This window comes from Aythya ferina, assembly GCF_964211825.1.
Source record: "Aythya ferina genome assembly, chromosome: 3".
Taxonomy (NCBI): Eukaryota; Metazoa; Chordata; class Aves; order Anseriformes; family Anatidae; genus Aythya; species Aythya ferina.
The window spans coordinates 39613561-39634937 of NC_140298.1; the positions used below are offsets into that span (position 1 = coordinate 39613561).

At 41.2% G+C, this 21377-nt stretch overlaps 1 long non-coding RNA gene across 1 annotated transcript in view; it reads left to right on the forward strand.

Annotated features, from left to right (window-relative positions):
• Nucleotides 1-7194: 7194 nt before the first annotated feature.
• LOC311433484 overlaps nucleotides 7195-21377 on the forward strand; it is a 55835-nt gene continuing 41652 nt past the window's right edge. Inside the window, exons 1-5 of the long non-coding RNA XR_014690776.1 lie at nucleotides 7195-7257; nucleotides 8520-8619; nucleotides 8744-8807; nucleotides 9264-9293; nucleotides 20732-21030. This is a non-coding gene — a long non-coding RNA (uncharacterized lncRNA). The remainder of the gene's footprint in view (nucleotides 7258-8519; nucleotides 8620-8743; nucleotides 8808-9263; nucleotides 9294-20731; nucleotides 21031-21377) is intronic.

Sequence of the window (21377 nt, forward strand, 5' to 3'; positions counted from 1 at the left end):
CACAAACAGATGAGAATGGAGCAAAGAAGCAGCAGGAGACAAAACAAAAGGATGCAGCCCAATGGGCTGTCTTGTCTACAGCTCTCTCCTAATGCAGAGTGACCTGGGGTGAATGCTAGAATGGGAAGTTTTCATAAAACTTTGTTAGCCCTGAATCTGTATCTGATTCCAATACCTATTGACTTAATTTTCACTTATACATCTAAAATTTAATAGTTATGTATGCTGCTATGTAATTATTTTGTAGGAGGGAAAGGGGCAAATCCACTACCAATAATTTTTAAGTGCTTCTTACCCAAATTGCCTGGATGAGAATTACAAAACATGGCCTTTCCTGAAACTCCTCCTTTCTCACCTACATGGGCATAATGCCGCTAGTTTAAACACTTTTCCTCCTGTTTTGAAATAAATCACGTGGGTGGATACTCCTAATGTTCTTGTCCAAGTTGATAGTGCTATGTCCTACCCTGCAAGTCACAAGAATTTGCTGTATTCTTCAGAGATATGTATTTGCAATTTGCAATTAGTCATCCGTAGAAGGGGACTGTTTAAGACAAGCCTTTCCCCCAAAGCAGTTAATTCTTCAAAACGAAAATAATCAGATAATGAGTTCATTTCCGATTTCACATTTAATGCCAAACATTTTTGGGTAAACAAGATATGCTGGCAGAGCTCTCCTCTCATTGTATGTTTTTTATTAACTGGGAAACAGACAGTTGATTCTTATCCTCTCTATCAGCTCAAATAAATTACACATATTTCAGAATGGGAGACTTGTGCAAACTGGCTGGCTGGTTTCAGTGTGGGAGCCCAGCAGCCAGGCTGTGTAAATTGCACTGAGGTCAGCTGCAGCAGGCCCTGCTAGCGAAAACCAAAATCCTCCAAAAATCCAGCTCAGGAATCTCTCACTCGATGGAAACTTTTACCACAGTAACTCATATTTCTCCAGTAAGAAAACAAGTAGGGCAGCAGACAGCCCATCTCTGGCAACTTTATCAAATAAGACAAGCCCAATAGCGGAGCTGCTGCATCATTTCTGCTGACAGCCTCTTGGTGCAAGGGAGCACCTGAACAGCATGGGTGTTCCTGCATGGCTCCTTGCTGTGCTTGAGCTGGCTTCGGCTTCAGCTGCTGGTGATGCATGGGGTAACAGACTGCTGCTTTTTGTGGGAGGGGTTTGTTTTAGAAGGCTTGTCTAGGGAGGTGAGAATATAACAAAGCATGGGGTGAATGAGTGTTAAATACTGTTTTCCCTCCCTGGAGCTCATCTTTGGACTTGCTGTACTTTTACAGACCTGCCAAAGAGAACAGAATCTGGGGACCCTGTAGCCTTCAAAATTGATACTTCTCAGGCAGGAGAAATTGAGAAGAGAGAAATTGTGAAGTTTCATTTGGAAGTTGTATTTATGGCATACATTATGTCAAAAGCATTTAAAGAAACTTGGAAAAGATGTCCCATATTTTAGTGAGACTAAAATATGCAAAATGATTTCTAATTTTGAATATTGTAGTTTAAAATTCAGGCTGGTGTCTCATCTCTCTCGTACAAAGAATATTTTTTCTTGTACAAAGAAAAGTGTGTGCAACAAAAGCTGAAATGTCACGAAGAGAACAGTCATTCATAAACAAGGCAAAGCTGCCTTCCCTGTTGATGCTTTATATTAGCTTAGCGCTTAGGCTGATGGTGCTAGCTCCTGTCCAAAATGAGAATGTAAAAACAATCTCTGTGCTAAAGAGCTCACAGTCTAAACAAAACGAAGAGTCAAGAGACAGAGACAGACAAGAGGAGGGAGTTCAAACACAGCGATAATCCATCAGTGCGCAGCCTCAGTGCAGCAGTAATCACACTGCCATTAAGGTTTTAAATGGCCATTGCAGTTAAGGAGCTTTTCAAGGTAGGATTTGAAAGAGAGTAATGTGATTGTTTTTATCGAGCTTTGCCCATTAAAAAATTAGTGAGAAGCAGTGTTAGGAAGACATAATTTGACCTCAAAAATCTCAGATTCAGATGCGGAATGAAAAAGATAAGTAGTGTTTATTAAGATCATTTTTTACTGACATACAAAATAACTTCCATGACAGTGGAGGATGTAACAGAGCTACATAGGTGCAGCTGGAGAAAGGCTCTGCAAGCTCTCCACAAGTCCTGGCTTCGGCAGTTTCACTGTTCAGCTTTTTCAGACCGACTGAAAAGAAGTTGCCTGGACTTTTGCAGGCGTACAGAAGAGAGGGAGTCTGCTGTCCACAAAATAAAGCCAATGAACACTGTGATTTCTGGGAAAAACAATATTTGCAGCATGGGCTCCAGACAGTAGAAGCCGGGGTATTAGTAACGTGTGACTGGAGACAGTCTCAGCAGTGCAGCTTTTGCTGTCAAAAGAATAAAGGAATGTCTTGAGAGAGCTGCTCCTTTCCAGCCCTCTACTTAGAGGGGAAAAAGTGCAAATATTTTTCTTTCTGCTGTCATTCTGAGGATGAAGCCACCATTTGGATTTTCCTAACCCGGTGTTTAACTTTCAGATGACAGAAATACAACAGTTCACAAGAACATGGTCTCAGCCCTCACACATATGCTAGTTAACACTTTGATGGCTGAATTAAATGCTAAACACATCTAAACTGATTAAATAAGAATTTGGCAAATTACAATAATACCCTGACCCCCCCCACCCCCCAAAAAACAAACAAACAAACACAAACCAAAAACAAACAAACAAACAAAAAAACTCACAAAGATATGCATCTCTGCTGTTTCTTTTTTAAAGCCCTTCTCAGATCATTTTCTTTTCTTTTTCGGTAAAAGCCTGATTTGGAAAGTTATTGTCTGGAGGCTGTATTTGCATAACAGCAAATAGAGTCAACCTACATTGTCCAGTTGAGGAAAAAATAACCTTCAGATAAAAGGAAGGCAATTTGCCCTGTTATGAGTCATCAGGAGCCGAAGGAAGGAGACATTCTTGAGGAAAAGGTTGCTGGCATAGGTCTACTGCAAAGGAAAAGCAGCACTATTCTGCAGCCGTGGTTTCTCTTGGAGAACAGTTAATGAATTGGATGTGTGCTCTGCTTTTCTGTTCCCAGGAGGCTGTTTCCTGGTAGATTGATAGGGGTAGGTGTTTGTTGCAGTGTTTTAAAGTTGCTTCAACTGTTTCAAGCCTGGTTATCTGTTCGGGGTTCCAGAAGTTTGAATTTAGTTAGATACCTACCTGTTTTCCATACAAGCAGTGGTAGAGTGGTAGGCTCTGGGTCTGATACCTCCTTAATCAAAAGGTTCGTTCTCTCTCCTCTGAAATTTTTTTTTGTATTTGTATTGTGTTTGTCTCCAACTTAAAGCAACTTTCATACTATTCGTTTTTTCAGGGGAAAAAAAACTGTGGTGAAGGGACATTCAGAAAAGCACCTAGCTTCTCTGCAGGTTCTTTTTGAGGAACTCCATTGCAAGAAAACAAAATTGTTATACTTGAGTGGAATGGTAGGTTTTTAATGGGTCTTAATGCTTCACTATCAGGTTTGCCAGCCCCTACTATTTGTGAAAGTATATTTGATATGAGCACCCCATTTCATCAGATAGGAAGTATGCAATGACCTTTAATTGACTTCTACACCCTGGTTCCTCTGGAAAATGTGTAGTAAATCTGTTGATAATTTCTCAAATATGGAGTTTCCCTAAGGAATATCTGATTTAGACCAGTCCCCTGACCGCTCCAAGGTCTGTCACAGAGCAAACATCTCCGTGCCCAGACACAACCAAGAGGGCCGCCGTCTCCCAGAGAAATGGCTCATGACCAGCAGCACTACAGCCTCCAACTGAAATGTGTAACGCTGGTTTGTCCTTCAAGTGTAAAGCCAATAAGGAATCTCTACCACAGTTTTTGAACATATTTCCAAGTATGGCAGGGTGCAGTGGCAGGCACATAATAGGACTTTTGGCATGTATTATACTGTGCTCAACAACTCCACTCTCTGATCCAAACATGCCCACCAAAAATAACTTCAGTGAACAGCTTTTATTTTAATTATTCCAGTGTGGGACTCATGAAGTTTTGCCAACAATCTGGTTTGTAAAGCTTTTTGTGTCTAAGCACAGAAACCCTTAGTGTGTAGTTAATTCCCCACTGGGATTTTCCTGATTCAGTCACAGGTCTATTCTGCAACCTCATCTTTCTTTACCTATCACTTGCTCTTAACACTGTTCACCCCATTGACTCCTTGAAATCTCATGCCTTCTTGGCTTCTGTGACTGCTCTTTCCCGGCTTTACCCCCTAATTTTCTGTTTTCTCTTTCAGCTCCAAATTTAGTGGTTGTTGGTGGATATTTGGTGGTTCCCTAGTAGTTCTGATCTCTGCAGGGCTCTCACTGAGCTCTGTGTGTGGGTTCTCCTCTTCCCCCCTTTATGCTCTCTGTCCAACTTAGCAGGGGTATAATAACTGAACAGCTACAGTTTTTGCCAATGACTTGCAAATCTGCCTTTTCCTATCTGAACTGTTTCCTTTTGTCATTGAATCTTTCTGGTTTCTTCCCTAATTGTCTCCCTCTTTCCATCTTCCCTTCCTCCCCATGTCATAAATCTTAAAACAAACATAAGAAAAAAGATGTCCCTGTGGTTTGGTGGTATGAGCTGCTCCATTCTGCAGAACTGACTATGGTTGTTCTTCTCTCTTCTCTACATTCAACTATTTATTTAACCCTTCCTTTATCCAACTCTACTTTGTTTTATGGGGAAGCACTTGCAATTTGGGACATGGCAATGGTGCAGTATTTAAGAGGTTCGTATTACTTTGTGAATAACCTCAGATAGCCAATAAATTGCCCCTTTAAAAAGATTGGATGTGAAAGGAAAAAAAAAAAGAAAAAAAAAAAAGAGTTGCTATGATGCTCAGTTTAGATCAGGTTCATTTCCTGAACGTGACAAAAGAAACACCTTTGGAAGGAAAGAATGGGAATGTTCCAGAGCAGGATAACCTATAGTCTGATAGTTTTTAGCGCAGGTGTGGATAATACAGATCCCTTCATGCCTAGAGGGAAGGGAGCCCAGAGCTTCTGCAGCAGGAGGGAGTGCCCCAGTTGTAGTCCTATTGCGTAAAGCAGCCCTGCAGCAGCAGCACCCACTTCTCTCATTGTTTTGGTGGAGGAGGGTGGAGATCCCTGTCTTGAGATAGGCAACGAAATTCCAGAGAGGCTTAAGATGATTTCAATATCCTCAGCATTTCCTAATGGCTAATCTGGGCAGCTCTTGCTCAGCCCTCTGGGCTATCTGCATTCTTCAGCACCCAAGTTCTGGATCCCACCAGGGAGGTGCACACCTAAGAGTCAGGAGCAGCAATTTTCAGTGCTGTGGGGCCTAAATCCTGCTTATGTCCAGACCAAAATATTTATCTGTATTTCAGTAAATGCTTAGCTCTACCACATCTTGGTCTTGGTTGCCTTGATAAGTACTACCAATATGAACAGTTTGGCCAACGTGATGTTTATTTTCAGCATTTGTGTAACTTTCACGTGCCATCTGTTACAACATCCATAACACAATGCTTAAATTTATGTAGCAAAACTAGGGGAATGCCTTTGGAACATCTAAATTCACACACTAGTGCAGTTGGACTTGATGATCTTCGAAAATCTCTTCTGACAGAACTGTTCTGTCCTGTCCTGTCCTGTCCTGTCCTGTCCTGTCCTATCCTACTCATCATAATGTTGCTAGTAAAATAAAAAAATACTATAAATTGATAGGGTATTCCCCTGCCACGTATACTCTATGCCCCTTTCCCAAAAGTCTAATAAGGTATATTGTTTTGTGAGAATCCCTTCTCACTCACGAATTTTCAGACTACTGCTTATTAGCATGCTCAACCTGAAATTCAATACCCAACACTGGTACTTTCATTTTGTCTCACTTTTGGTCTGTACCCTGGTTCTGCTACCTTAGTTTCTGTGCATATGCAGTGTGGAGTATACAGTGGGGGATTTTTCAAAGGTCTGAAGGTCTTTCATTCTTGAATTTCTTGTGAAATTCTACTTTAACATTTTCATAAGACATATGAAAGACAGATATTCTTGGCAATTTACAGTAGTCCTTGTCCAAACTCATTTAAAATATAATTGATGTTCTGAGAATAATAAAGCTAAAACCAGAGAGAAAAAAAAATGATATAGTTAGAAGATCAGTGGTTATCTAGGTATTCAATATTTTATCTTAATGGCTTGGATGGAAGGACACTTTTAATTACTTTTATTGAGTTGCTGTGACAGTGTAATAAATGTTTCTAGAAGTCAGATTTGAATCAGAGGAGGGTTTCACATGAAACTGAATGCTTTTTAGAGAGAGTTGCAAACACTGGACTTTGTTATCTAGTATAAATACTGGAAACAAAATGGTTCACTGATCTTGTTCTCATCAGTCACTTTTCTCCCAAGTTACCAGTGCATTTGCCCATCTGTGATTAAAAATACAGATAACCAAGAAACTGCGGCATTATGGTAAGTGTAAAGAAAATAGAACCAGAAGCTGTGCTTTATAGTAAGCAGGGGGATGCTGCAATATTTGAGCAAGTATCTGCCAGCAGCTGTGAATTAATGAAAGAACCATTACTTCAAAATTTTTAAACTTTTAAAAAACAACAACCTTGGATCATGTCAATTTGGTGCCTACTCACTGGAAAGTCACCAAATCTCACTTGTTTTGCTTGGGCCTCACTCAAACATAACTGGCCTCAAGCTAGTAAGCAAGCCAGCAAATGTTCTGGCTTGTAAAGAAATCTGATCCAATTCTGTAAACTGAACCCAGCCTAAGAGTGGTGGTAAGGGGAACATATGGAAAATTAATGACAGATAATAGAATGGTGGGACAGCCTTAAATGAAAAAAATATTGTTATTAAGTTTATGCAAGGATTCCAACTAATGGTCTTTTGGCTGGAGGGTCTTTTGAGCTAAGAAAGTTACAGAAAAGCTGAGCATTGCTTTTGACTTTGCCAGCACTGAAACCCCAGAAATGGCTGCTGCACTGCTTTTACCCCTTCTGCAGCCTGAAATTTCCCCCCCCCCCCTTGCCTGTTCTTAATTGATACCTGTAGCAGAATTACTTTCTAAGCTGGTTCAGCTGCAGCAGCACTTTGGGAAGTACAGCAGGTCTGGTCCCACCTGTTTAAATAAATGGGAACCTCAGGAAGAGGAGTGGATTGGAATTTGCTTGGGCTCAAACTGGGTATGACAGCAAAAAGCTAGCCTGAGAACTGCAAGCCTAGCCAAGCACTAGCAGGAGGAGGTAAGAGCGGTATGGGTGTTTTCTTTTTTCCTCTGTGGACCTCCAGGCATTTTGGAAAGATAAGTTGCTACTGGTATGGTGTCACAAATGGGGAAACAGTCTTGGGGAGCTTGCAGTCACACACCTCCTCTCTGGGGGGAATGGGTTTCACAAGGAAAGGGAAGGAGGGAGGGGTTACTTTGAAGAAAGAGTGTGCATTGCTGGAGTATTTATATCCTATGTTTAGTTGGCTGATGGCCAGGGGCACTCATCTAGTGTAGACTTGAAACTCTGGTGCCATATAATAGTTATTTTGTGCTAAGAGAAAAGTGGTTTTTATTTTTATTTTTTTTTTTCTCCCCACTTTCATTGTTGCAAACCAGCTAAAATGCTAATCTGCCTGCCTATAATTTAAAATGCCTTATTTCTCTTCTTCCCCCTTTCTTTTCACAATGGATGAGCATCAAGCTGCCTTTACTCACTGAGTAGCTCAGGTGTGTCTTCATTACGTATGTCCAGCCCCTTCTATCTTTAACAGACCATGTGGTGTAGTGTTCCCTGGGTGATTTCATGTGGTAAACTGATCCCTCTCACTCAGAAGAGGGCTTCACGTACATCTGAGGAAAAACAGCACGGGCTACACTGAGGTGAAATGACAGGTGGTCATCTCCATCTCATTGCCGCTATGTAATGGTCTATGGCTGTTGGATTATTGTCTTTGACTCCTGGTGAGTAAATTATCAGGAAGAACAGAGCTCCTGCTTTTTCAGTTGTAGCCCTTCTACAGGAGGAAATATGTTCTCATTATCTAGTCTTAAGTCTCTCTGCTCCCTTCATTTGAGGTCTCTCTTGAATGAGGACAGTGTGCTGTAATCTTTGCAAACCCATTCTCGTTTCCCAGGAATTTACCACAACATTAGCTCATTGTTTATAGTATTTCCCATTCCTTGCTCACACTTCCAGTATGGAGTGTGACACACCCTGTTACCTATTAAAAAGTGAAGTGCCAGCTGAAATGGAGTGGCAGCAAAAAGTGTCATATACATGGCTGTGATAGAAGAGCAGACCCTCACCCTGATGAGAAACATTATTACCAAATGTGTTTCTGGCTGCATCTATCCTGTTGCACACATGAAAATATTAAGCTTGATGTCAAGTCTCCCACTGGGAGACCCTTCAGGGCTAAAAAGTGTGACAACTCATCTGGTAATTTGGATTTAAAAATAAATGAAGATCTTGTACTATTCAGCATTATTTATTCCTCCTGAACCTGGTGGACCAAGCCACTAGGTTTGCACAGAGACTAGAATGCTGAGTCCACAGTGGTCCTTCTTAGAAGAACCTTGGAGAGTATCTGGAGAGGACCAGACTCCCTCAGAAGAGGTACTGAGGGGTCTCTGTCAGCCCTAACCTTTCTTGCCAAACTGATCACTTGAAAGTACAAATGGATTTTCCAGCAAGTGTCCTTCTTTCTCTTTTTTTTTTTTTTTTTTTTTTCTCTTTCCAGGTGACTGTCTGCATCTTCATTGCAGTTTAACGAAATGTACTGGGATCAGGATCCCAACAAAGAGGTGATTCTTTTTTTTTTTTTTAATTTTTTTTTTGGATGGCTTACATTAAATAGATCATCTGATTGGATAATCATAAGGTTTCATGTTAACCTTAAAATTTGATATGCATGAAATAAAACGTCAAAAGCTGAGTTTTATACAAAAAAAATTAGAACACAAACACATGTATTTTTTAATATACATATTTATATGTGGTTTTATACATACAGAGTGGCAGCACTCATACCAATAGTGCAGCAGCAGAAAACTTTAACTATGTTTAAGGGGCAGCAGGGAATGACTTAGCAGGCAGGGTTTTTTCCTGAGAAATAACTCTTAAACTGCTTCACATGGCTCAGAGACTGGGAATCAGTATCAGTGGGGAAGGAAAGAAATAAGAAATGTTTAGAAATACCAATGTTTCCAAACATAAATATTTCCATTTCTGGTTTGATAAATCTGTTTAAACCCTTTCAGGTTCCCGTGGAGGAATAAAACAGCCTAAAGGTAAAACTTATGATGTAAAAGACTGTTTTCTGTGACCTTGGTGAACCTATGAACTGACCAAAAAAGGTGATGGCTCCAGAGGGCACAGTGCATGTTTTGCTTTTCTAATGTCTAGAAGATTCAATACATCTGAAATATAACGAAAAAATTCCTGCAGGGCAGTGGAGATGTCCTACTGACAAGAGGGAGCTGTATTCTTTTCTCATCACCTCATAAACAGTGGGGTTCTGACTAAGGATGTTAGGTAATGCGTGCCATATACAGAACTCAAAGGGGGTATTACTTTCATTGTATAACCCTTTAAGATCTGAGGCAGTATTGTTTAACAAAGCATATTGTTTTTCCCTCTTGCTTTTACTGAGCTTTGATGCTGATTTTAGAACTTGACAGCTGTGTTTTGACTTGTCATGCATCTCCCATACAGGGGAGGGGGGGCAAATGTAGATGTTCAGGGCAGCAGGCAAAACAAACTGCATTTAAAAAAAATAAAAAATCAAGATTTGCCATAGGGAATTGTAGGGCAGGTCCGTAAAGCTAGCCAAACTCCTATGGGGAGAGCTCTTAGACCTTAACTGGGTGCTGGTCACTCATACACTAGCTGGGAGAACTCTGTGGATCAGACAGGGACTTATAATACCACTGTAGAAAATACTATATTTTGTAGTATTTGCTTGGGATTGTGATCCAGAAGACTTTAAGAGACACACAGGATGCTTGACTTTCCTTGTAGCACTCTTCATTGTGACAATACTTAGGTACGAGTATTTTGCATGAAAAATAATTAGGCTGGAAAAAATTAATGTGTTCCAGAACTTTTTTTTAAAAAAAATCAATGTGTTATTCCTACTGCAGTCTATGAAATAGACTTTTTTTTTTTTGTCATTACTTCCAAACCCATAACATCAAACTAATTTGTATATAATATTAACCTGCTAAACTGTTTAAGTTTATCCCTTATGTCTTTTGAGAGATGTAAAGAGTTCATATTTGTTCCATAGCTGAGTTTTTCAGATGGCCCATCCTTGAACAGTTATGAATACTGTGTGGGCATTCAATACCTGGAGCAAGATTAAAACTGAAGTTCTACAGATATCTGAGGAGAATCTCTTGAATAAACCAGCAGGACTGTACACTGGGAACAATGGGCTGGGGCCTAAATAGGAAAAGACATGAAATCAAGGGATATTCAAAACTCTAATAAAATAGAAATCAGACAGAATCCTGTTCGGGGTCAAAATAATTTTACATACATACATGTGTGTGTATATATATATATGTATGTATGTATTTTCCCTCCTCACTATCCTCTCTAATGACAGAAGACTCAAGAAAATTCATTTTTCTCAACTGCTACAGAACACCATGACACAAGGGGCTCTTAAGAACTTTCTACCACACAATTCACTAGTCTTATTTTCTTTCTTCTTCCTCTGGAAGAATGACATTTCCATGGTGTTTAAGTCATGGCCCTCTCAGGAGAGGCCTCCTGAGTTTCAGCAAGATTATATCTAAGGGAAGATGCAAAACCCCAGGATCCTGTTGATGCTCTTCACATAGTGTTTCTGCATATTCTTGTTTCTAAGCCTTAGTGAATTTTATGAGTGCAGGACCTTTGTAGCAACTTCTGTGTAGGAACACCACTTCCTCAGACCATAAGCATGTTTGTTCTGTAAGTATACTTCCCTCACTCTGATATGGGATGTCTTCACCTCTTTTTTCTTTTTTTTTTTTTTTTTTTTAACCTTCTTTTCGGAATTTGTCTTTGCTAACTGAGGAATGGGGCATGACGAGCAACCCTTGCACATACTTCAAATTAATTTTTAACTGGGTATCAGAAGCAAGGCTAACTTAATAAATAGTTACTGCTATTAACTATTTCACAACTGGTCAGTTTAGCAGAAATGTCAAATCAATATACTTTTAAGCCAATATAGTACTGTCTGTGAATGGTTAACATCACCTGTGTCCTCTACGAATGGAAGTTAGCATTTTATAGGTCTTAAAGCAGCATGGGCACAGAATCTGCATTTATTCTCATAGAACAAAATATAAAACAGAACTGCCACTTCTAAAGTAAGATGTTACACAAATATCCCCTTTGCTTAGCCTGCAAATTTGGGCCATCTTAGAGATAGAATATCTAAAAGTTCTCTACATATCTTGCAATAATTTAGATCTAGATCCAAACTTCATCGCTTGCAGTGGTTGTCAGTTCCAAACCACTGTGTCTCATAGAAATTTCTGGAATGTGGAGTATTGCATTTAAAAGCAAAGGAAAAGAATCCTTGATAGCCATTCCATCATTTAGCTAAACAAAATCCCATACGTGCACCATCCTGCAAGGGGGGAATGATAAGGATGGGAGAAATGGGGTGGGGGTGGGGGGGAGTGAGACTCTGCATACAGTGACAGGAATGTAAGGTTTGGAACAAAGGTGTAAATATATATACATATTAACTGCCTTTGTCCTATAAAGCTCTTTAAAAGCTAGTAACATGATTCAGAGGCTTGGGTATATTAAATCCAAAGAAAACCGTAATGAAAGACCAGGAAGCCACTTTTTAGTTACCCTTAAACTAAAGATCAAAGCAGAAAGGTATCTCATTTCCATATCTAACTGTGAAGTATTTTATGAAGAAAATCAAAAAATGGATCTTAAGAACAGTTCTTGTTGTGCTGTCTTGCATCAGAAGAATGAGTAAGAAAACTTTCTCTTTGCTGGAGGATGTACCCACACAGTATTGTACAGCAAACTTCTTCATCTGTCTCTTGTAATTTTTGGTTTGTAAAGACCAAGAAAGAGTGAGACAGGTTTTTTATTGCCCTGGGATCATTTTTTTTTTTTTTCTCTTCTCTCATAAACCTTCCATATGCTTCTACATCCATGTCTTGTTTTCAATTTTAGTGAAGGTTTTATTTGGAGACTCATAAAATTCTAATTTATTGCAGCTTCTTTTTATAAGATGGATTGGGGAGGAGGGAAGTATTGAGATAGCATGTGCAAGGCAGCCTAAAGGAATGCATTTGTGAATTTAAAGCATCATTCAGTTTATCAACCACTGCTTCACTTATTGACATATACTTTTCCTCATTTTTTAACCTATGATCATGTATTCTCACTGTATGTATAGAAAGTCTATGTGATTTTACAAGTATATTAATGTACTTTTTTTTTTTTTTTGAGGGGGGAGGGAGGTATGGAATTCAGGTGCTGGCTTTAAAAATCATAAATAGGTAATGCTGATAATGGGTATGGTGAGAGACAGTGAAAAGAACCTGCCTTCCCATTGTGCCACATCTGACGTTATTTGGTAATATCTTCTCATGCATTTTTGTGTACTATAGTCCTTGAATTCTATGTAAATTGGGAACATGAATCCTGATTTATTGAGCAGCTGCTGGTTTTACCAGCATAAGGTGCACATTTCTAGTACATGAAAAGGTATTTGACTTTGAGCTGCTCAGGCCACTAGTTGGTAGAGTCCCTTGGGAGGCGGTTCTGAAGAGCATAGGGGTCCAGGAAGGCTGGGCGCTCTTCAAGAGGGAAATCTTAATGGCGCAGGAACGGTCTGTCCCCACGTGCCCAAAGATGAGCTGGCAGGGAAGAAGACCAGCCTGGATCAACAGAGAATTGTGGCTTGAGCTTAGGAGAAAAAAGAGGGTTTACAATCTTTGGAAAAGTGGGCAGGCCACTAGGGAGGACTATAAGGATGTTGCGAGGCTGTGCAGGGACAAAATTAGGAAGGCCAAAGCTCATCTGGAGCTCAATCTGGCTACTGCTGTTAAAGATAACAAAAAACGTTTTTATAAATACATCAACACAAAAAGGAGGACTAAGGAGAATCTCCATCCTTTACTGGATGCGGGGGGGAAACTTAGTTACAAGAGATGAGGAAAAGGCGGAGGTGCTTAATGCCTTCTTCGCCTCAGTCTTTAGCGGCAATACCAGTTGTTCTCTGGATACCCAGTACCCTGAGCTGGTGGAAGGGGATGGAGAGCAGGATGTGGCCCTCACTATCCACGAAGAACTGGTTGGTGACCTGGTACGGCACTTGGATGTGCACAAGTCGATGGGGCCGGATGGGATCCACCCAAGGGTACTCAGAGAACTGGCAGAGGAGCTGGCCAAGCCACTATCCATCATTTATCAGCAGTCCTGGCTATCGGGGGAGGTCCCAGTTGACTGGCGGCTAGCAAACATGATGCCCATCTACAAGAAGGGCCGGAGGGCAGACCTGGGAAACTACAGGCCTGTCAGTTTGACCTCAGTACCAGGGAAGCTCATGGAGCAGATCCTCTTGAGAGTCATCACGCAGCACTTGCAGGGCAAGCAGGTGATCAGGCCCAGTCAGCATGGGTTTATGAAAGGCAGATCCTGCTTGATGAACCTGATCTCCTTCTATGACAAAGTGACGTGCTGGGTGGATGAGGGAAAGGCTGTGGATGTGGTCTACCTTGACTTCAGCAAGGCTTTTGACACCGTCTCCCACAGCATTCTCCTCAAGAAACTGGCTGCTCTTGACTTGGACTGGCACACGCTTCATTGGGTTAAAAACTGGCTGGATAGCTGGGCCCAAAGAGTCGTGGTAAACGGAGTCAAGTCCAGTTGGAGGCCAGTCACTAGTGGCCTTCCCCAGGGCTTGGTGCTGGGGCCGGTCCTCTTTAATATCTTCATTGATGATCTAGACGAGGGCATTGAGTGCACCCTTAGTAAGTTTGCAGATGACACCAAGCTATGCGTGTGTCGATCTGCTTGAGGGTAGGAAGGCTCTGCAGGAGGATCTGGATAGGCTGCACTGATGGGGCTGAGGTCAACTGCATGAAGTTCAACAAGGCCAAATGCTGGGTCCTCCACCTGGGGCGCAATAACCCCAAGCAGAGCTACAGACTGGGAGATGAGTGGTTGGAGAGCTGCCAGGCAGAGAAGGACCTGGGAGTGATGGTGGATAGTCAGCTGAATATGAGCCAGCAGTGTGCTCAGGTGGCCAAGAAGGCCAACAGCATCCTGGCTTGCATAAGAAACAGTGTGACCAGCAGGGCTAGGGAGGTGATCGTCCCCCTGTACTCGGCTCTGGTGAGGCCGCACCTCGAGTACTGTGTTCAGTTTTGGGCCCCTCGCTACAAGAAGGACATCGAGGTGCTTGAGCGGGTCCAGAGGAGGGCGACGAAGCTGGTGAAGGGCCTGGAGAACAAGTCCTACGAGGATTGGCTGAGGGAGCTGGGCTTGTTCAGCCTGGAGAAAAGGAGGATCAGGGGTGACCTTATTGCTCTTTACAGATACCTTAAAGGAGGCTGTAGTGAGGTGGGGGTTGGCCTGTTCTCCCACATGCCTGGTGACAGGACGAGGGGGAATGGGCTTAAGTTGCGCCAGGGGAGTTTTAGGTTGGATGTTAGGAAGAACTTTACTGAAAGGGTTGTGAGGCATTGGAACAGGCTGCCCAGGGAAGTGGTGGAGTCACCATCCCTGGAGGTCTTTAAAAGACGTTTAGATGGAGAGCTTAGGGATATGGTTTAGTGGGGACTGTTAGCGTTAGGTCAGAGGTTGGACTCGATGATCTTGAGGTCTCTTCCAACCTAGAAATTCTGTGATTCTGTATGGTCTTTCCTCTTGTAGAGCAGAAGTCAGATCAGAAAGATTTAAGACTGAAAATGGGCATACCAGTATCAACATCAAGAGAGACCTGAAGAATATCCAGGGGCCCAGTGAACTCCCAGATTTATGTGCTTCTTGCATGCACAGACTCCTGAATGCAGAGGGATGTCATATACATGTGCTCATGTACTATTTGATCTGCATTTTCACATTTGTGCTTCATTTGGATAGTGAAACTAGTCTACAGACTCATATTTAATAATAATAAATTTAAGTAATCAGCTGTTTAAATAATTAACTATCTTTTTCAGACAGCAAACTGCATCCACAGCAGAGTGAGAGGAAATCAGGTGGAAGAGCCTGCCCTTGATACAGTGTGCTCCTATAGGAACCAGTTCTTATTGGCCTGTCAGGGATTGCCTTCTGTCCATGCATAATATTTGCTGAATAGCAGTAAGAAATGGTCTCCAAGACACCAGTGACAGCAGGCTCTTTCCTTGGTTAGGAACAGAGAATTTACCTCCAAGGGAGGAGGAATATCTCCAGGCTTACCTGCCTGCTCTGTTTTCAGAACTGGGCTGTGGACCAAACCGTCAACAGATCTTGCTCTAGAGCAAGATTTCTACAGGGGGAAAAAAAAAAAGCATTTCCTAGTTACTGCCAGCCTAGTTATTTTTCTTTGCCGTTCTCCAATATTAAGTTCACCAGCTTAAGTCAATGCCTCGTGCTTTAAATAGTGAAGAAGCCAGGCACTAATGTGTTACTGTGGTTCAAAGTTATGATGAAGTTTCAAGTAGCCTCTCACTTCAGTAGAACAAGCACATCTCTCACTAAGAAACTGCATCACTTTTATTTAACCACATGATGTGCTGAAATCACCTGTAAAAATAATTGTCCAGAGTGAATTGTATGTTGAACCAGCACAACCTATGTAGAAGGCCTCATCAGGCAGATAATTAAAAATGTTGTGCAAACTGACAAATATATTTTTGCATGTTTTTGGTTTGATAGACATGTACATATATATACATATATTCTTGGAATATGTTCTTCTTTGTGAACAACTTCCTACTTCAGTACTGGATTTGGTATTGTATATGTTAAGATATGTCAGTAAAACAGCACTTGTGTTGTTTAAAAGTTTGGAGGGAAGACCCTACTGGGAAAAGTTCATAGGGGTGGGTCAACCTGAGCACTGAAAGAGAAACCCAAGTCCTGCAGCATGTTTGAAAGCTACTCTTGTAGGGGCTGTGAGGAAATATGAGAGCTCTGCTGGAGAAAAACTCTTGGGCAATGGATTTTATTTTTCCCTCTAAATAAAATACAGAATAGGCTTTTAATTGTCTTTTCCCCGTAGCAGATACTTAAACCTGTTCACTAATGTGAGGGGAAAAAATAAAATTCCAAGCAAAATTCCTACTCAGAGTAAAGATACAAGTGAAACAAAGTGCGCAACATGCACCCTTTTCTTTCCTTCCTGTTTTGTTTGGTGTCTTCTAGCTCTGCTTTTTGGACAGCTGAATGGGGGCTGGTAAAGTGTTTACAATATTTTCACATGATTGAGATGGCAGAGTTCTTGCACTCCGTGAAAGGCCTTCTGTTTTCAGATGGCATTGAAAGTTTACCGTCTTTCCAGACAAAAGGAAGAGAGCCCGTTGCCAGCGGATGAGTAATGGGCATGGCCTCTGCACAATACCTCCTATCCAGCCCTAAATCTACATGGTGTTCTTAGGCTTCCCGGCTTCTCCAAAGCAACCTTTGTCTCTGCTCTGGGAGACCAAAACTGCTCGTTGGGCGAGTGGGGAAGCAGCCAAGAGGGAAGGCTCAGTGACAACAGTTGCTCAGTGCTCACTGCCCAGTATCTGCCTTCTTACTATGCTACTATAATAGTTGGAAAACCATCAACAATTGGGCATCTCCTATACAAATATGTTGCAGACCATCTGTATAGTTTTCAGTTCCAGAAGATTCCAGTAACTCACTAAGTTTTAATACTTTTTTTTTTGTCCCTTGTTAATCTAATGGGCTGCCCTGAGATACGTGATTAAAGCAAAAGCCTGCCATGATTACCTCAGAGCTAAAACTGCACAGAAGTTGCCAATTCCTGTGTTTGTTTTCTCACAAGCAACTTGAAGGAGGCATTTACCACTGTTAATAATTTTTAGATTCTATTAATTTTTTTTCTGGTCAGAAAAATGCTTGGTGAAAATGATCGTTAATGTATCCTTTCAAAATATTTGAACAGACAATTCTAAAGTTTTTTCAGAGAATCTATGCACTTGTTGGCATTATAGAGATTAGTAGGTAATTGTTTTTCTTGTCTCTCTTTAAAGTTTCCTAGAGCTTGTCTGACTGGAATTCATGTATATATGTAATTGTCTAATACGTTTGTCATGTGTGTGTGACTGTCTCTCTGTCTACCTGTCCACAAGAACTCACATTTCGCTCTTGTGTAGCTTAAGCATGCTGAGAAGAGCTTTCTAAGAATTAACCAAGCAGTCATTAACTGCACTAAATTTTGATTATTTGCTCAGCTAAGAATTGTCAACAGTTTTGCTTTTTTTTTTTTTTTTTTTTTTTTTTTTTCCACCGATTTATTGTTGTCAGGAAAACAGAAGCTAAGGCCTAAGAGATGCTGGATTTCTTAAAGGTTTGTTGTAGCTGGTAGCAGCAATTTACTGATTAACCTGCAGTAACCTGTAGAGCTGACAGTCCTGGGTATACAAGCAGTGCATTAAGGTTATTAGCCAAACTATTCTCTAAATTACCTGAACAGGGTTTTCAAGGTAACTAATTCTATTCTTTGGACTTTTTTTTTTTTTTTTTTTTTTTTAAGAGTTAGCTGTTTAAAACAGCATTAAAATAACCTGGCTTCATTTCCTCAGCTGAAAGAGCAAGTCAGCTGAAACTTGGACTTTTTGCTGAAAGGAGGGAAAAAAAAGAGGTAGTTTTTCTTTTAAAGAGCATGACCATACACATTCCGCTTTGGTGCCTTTAAAGGCAACTTCCCTGTTTCAAATGCCCTCGAGCACAGAAATACCAACACCTCTTAATTGTTTAATATATTACAGCTTAAAACATTTACAGAAGTGCTCTCCAAGTATTTCACTGTTCCAGATGCTTGGTCCCGCACCTCCTAAAATAATAGGCTATTTCCCCTTGCTTTTCATGTGATCAGTGCCACACCAAGACACAGGCTGTGCAGCAAGGGAAGGAGAAGGGAAGGAAGCAAGCGGGACTGCCTGACACAGGGCCTTGCACTTGCGGCACACACAGACTTCTCTGTCTGGTGTCACATGGCTTGAGGAAGGGGAAAATAACACGGCTTGGACTTGGACTATAAGATCTTTGAGGAGAAAAATGTCATAGTGTTAAGCATTTGAATGTCACCCTTCACAAAGTGCCCTATCAGTGTGTCCTCTGAGCAGCATCCCAAAATGACAAATAATTCTAGTACCCAGCAGTGCTGAACACACACCAGCACATGATGCAGGCATCTTGCAGCCATCTTGATGCCATGCTACAAGCTGCATTCAGTGCTGCATGGAGGTGGTGTGAAGCTGAGGTCACATGCAACTGTGCTTCAGATGGGGGAAAATCATTCTGAAAAACCTTAACACTTTAATTTGATTTAGGGGAGGTGAAGTGTGTTAAAACAATTGGCCTGGCCTGTGCTTAACTAATTTATTTTACAGTTTGTCTAGCCAAACTGAATCAACTCTTTTTATCTGCTTGAGAAATCAGTCCCTTAATACAGAGCACTCAGCCCCCTCGTGCTTCAGTGAGTCTCTGCCCTGCCATAGCAGGATCCAAGCTGCTCCGTCAAACTCAGCATCACGTTGTCCCCCTGCTAAGGATCCCAGCTGACACCTGGGGGTTTCAAGCCTTTCACCTGATTTGCCTCTGCGAGGGAGCTGTGCTTAGGAGCTTCCAGTCAGGAGCTGGAGGCAGGGTGGCTGTGGCTGGCCCCAGGGAGCAGGCAGTGCAGAGTTAAATGCTTCAGAGGGAGCTGAGGACTGAACCGTGCAGTGAGCGGGGTTTCAGTCCGCCACTTCCCAGCTAAATTGCCTGCCATCCTTTTGACCCCAAGTCTCCCGTGTGATGGGGCAGTGATCTGGCTGCTGAGCCACTAGACTAATATTGTTCTTTTAATCTCACAAAAATGTGTATAAAAGAGTTTGATTCACATGAGAAATTAAGTAGAAGATCTGTCCTCATAAAGACATTATACCATGAATGCTCTCTTTCTGCTGGCTGCAAGAATAGGTGGCTCAGGGGTGAAAGGGTAGCATTTACATTTAAATACACCTATTGGAATCATACAAACAGAAGGCTAAAACTACTGCACCCTCTCTGAATGCTTTTAGGCTTTGCTGCTTTTTTACACTGCAGCATTTTTTTTTTTTTTTTTAATCAAAAATGGGAAACAAGACCCTTAAAATCCCATAAGATAAAACAAAGAAGGTCTTTGTGTCAGCAGGATAAATGGATGAGCCTTTTCAAACTAATTATTTTACTTTTCATGCTGCTCAAGAGGTGAAATCCAGATATGAACAGCAGCCTTCTCTGCTGTTACACTAACTGGTAGTGCTAGCTGGGTGTGATGCTGTTTACATTTCCCAGAGAAAGTGAACAGCACTTTTTTTTTTTGTGCCTGCCAAACCCAGATTTACCCCCGATAAAACAGAAAGCTCCTTAACACCTGGAGAAAACAGAAACTGAAACACTGCGGAAAGAACACTAGTGCCAGGGTGGCCTGGCAGCCAGGGTGAAAGCTCAGCAAAACTCTTGAAATGCACGCACTTAACCTGGTCCAGGGCTTTTCCCCTTTCCTCTCTGGTATATTCCTCCCCTCTGTGCAGTGACAGAGGTGTACAGGCTAGAGCTGCAAAAATTCAGGGGTTACCATTGCTCTTTGGGACAGTTGGTTGCTGAACATATATACGTAAGCTGTGTATTTTCCTTGACATTTTCTCACATTTTTGATAGCTCTTTTATCATGCCTTTCCAGCCAAACTAGGGCCAAAACCAAACAGGATGAATAAATGCCTTAAAATTACAACATAGCTGGAAATCAGAAATCAGGAGCTGTGTTCTGACTGGTTTTGCACACACTCCCACATTATCACATAACATATAGCTAATAATGCTAATCACTAAATATGTTCCAGATGCCTCTGAACAGTGAATAACTTAAAATCCAGATCTGGATGTGGCAGCTTCTTAAACTCTAGTTAACATTTTTTCCCTTTGGCTATGTATGTAAAACTGCTATCTTACTATATAACATTGTTTTGTTGTCTAAGGTATTTTTATAAACTTAGTGAAATGATAGTGCCTATAGAATCTCTTCCAAATGGAGTGACTGATCAGATTTTCAAAGTGCATGTGAAGAAAAACTGAAGGATCCCTTATCTCTATATTCAGTAGCCATTTATGGATCTTTTTTTAAGAGCATATCTAATTGTATTTTGTATTTTTGTACAGTTTAACCTTTGCAATACAGTGTGGCTGTGTAAAGGGAAAGCATGTCCCTTAGTCTTCCTAGCATGCCTTTCTAGCTTTTATATTATCGCTGTCTTCATATTTTTGGTCACAGTTTAATGTTAAATACACATCACTCATCCATTTTCCAAGCTAAGGAATGTTCTGTGACCTAAGCTCTCCATATAAAGAAGTTGTCTACACATCACATAGTCTCTGTTACACCCTGCGTAGCTTTACTCCTTCTGCTACGCCCTTTTGGAGGTGAGGGGATCAGAGGTGTACATGGTATTCACCGTGAATGTATAAAATGGCATTTGCAAATGAACAAAACTGCTTTGTTCTCTTTTCCCTTCCATAGGACTCCTGACATCCTGTCTGATTCTGACCACTGCTGAGCATTAACATGACATTTTCATGGAGTTTAAAGGTTCTTTGTAAGAAGTTATTTTTCTGACCCATGGATACATAGGGCTGCATTACCTGAATTCAGAGTACTTTATGTCTCCTGTGGAGCACTTTAGACAACCTAAATTGCATACCTATGTGTTCTAATCCTACAGTGCAATGAAGGTGCCTCAGTACTCCTTAAGGAAAATTCCCTTCCAGCTCACCAACAGTGAGCATTAAGCACCTCATCCCACCCTGAAATTTTTTCAGGTAAAAATTATCTTCTGAGTAATAAAACACCATTTAATCTTTTGAGGAATAAAACACCAATTAAAAGCCACGTTTAAAACATGGAGGGTATGGTAGATGTTGTGAGGTTCTGGTTCCTGGCTCGTCTCCTGTTTTCAATAACAGTGTAACCTCAAAGGTCATGTTATTCCTGAGAGCAAGGACCAGAATCCTACAGCTATCTCCTGCCACTATTTGATAGGTAAGTTGTCTCTCTTCTTTCCTTGGGGGACACTTAAATGTTTCTGGGGAAATGTCGTGGGAACTTCCAGGTCAAAGAGGGAAGCCTTCAGTTGCTTTTCAGTTCTCATATTGTTAGGCTGTGTGGG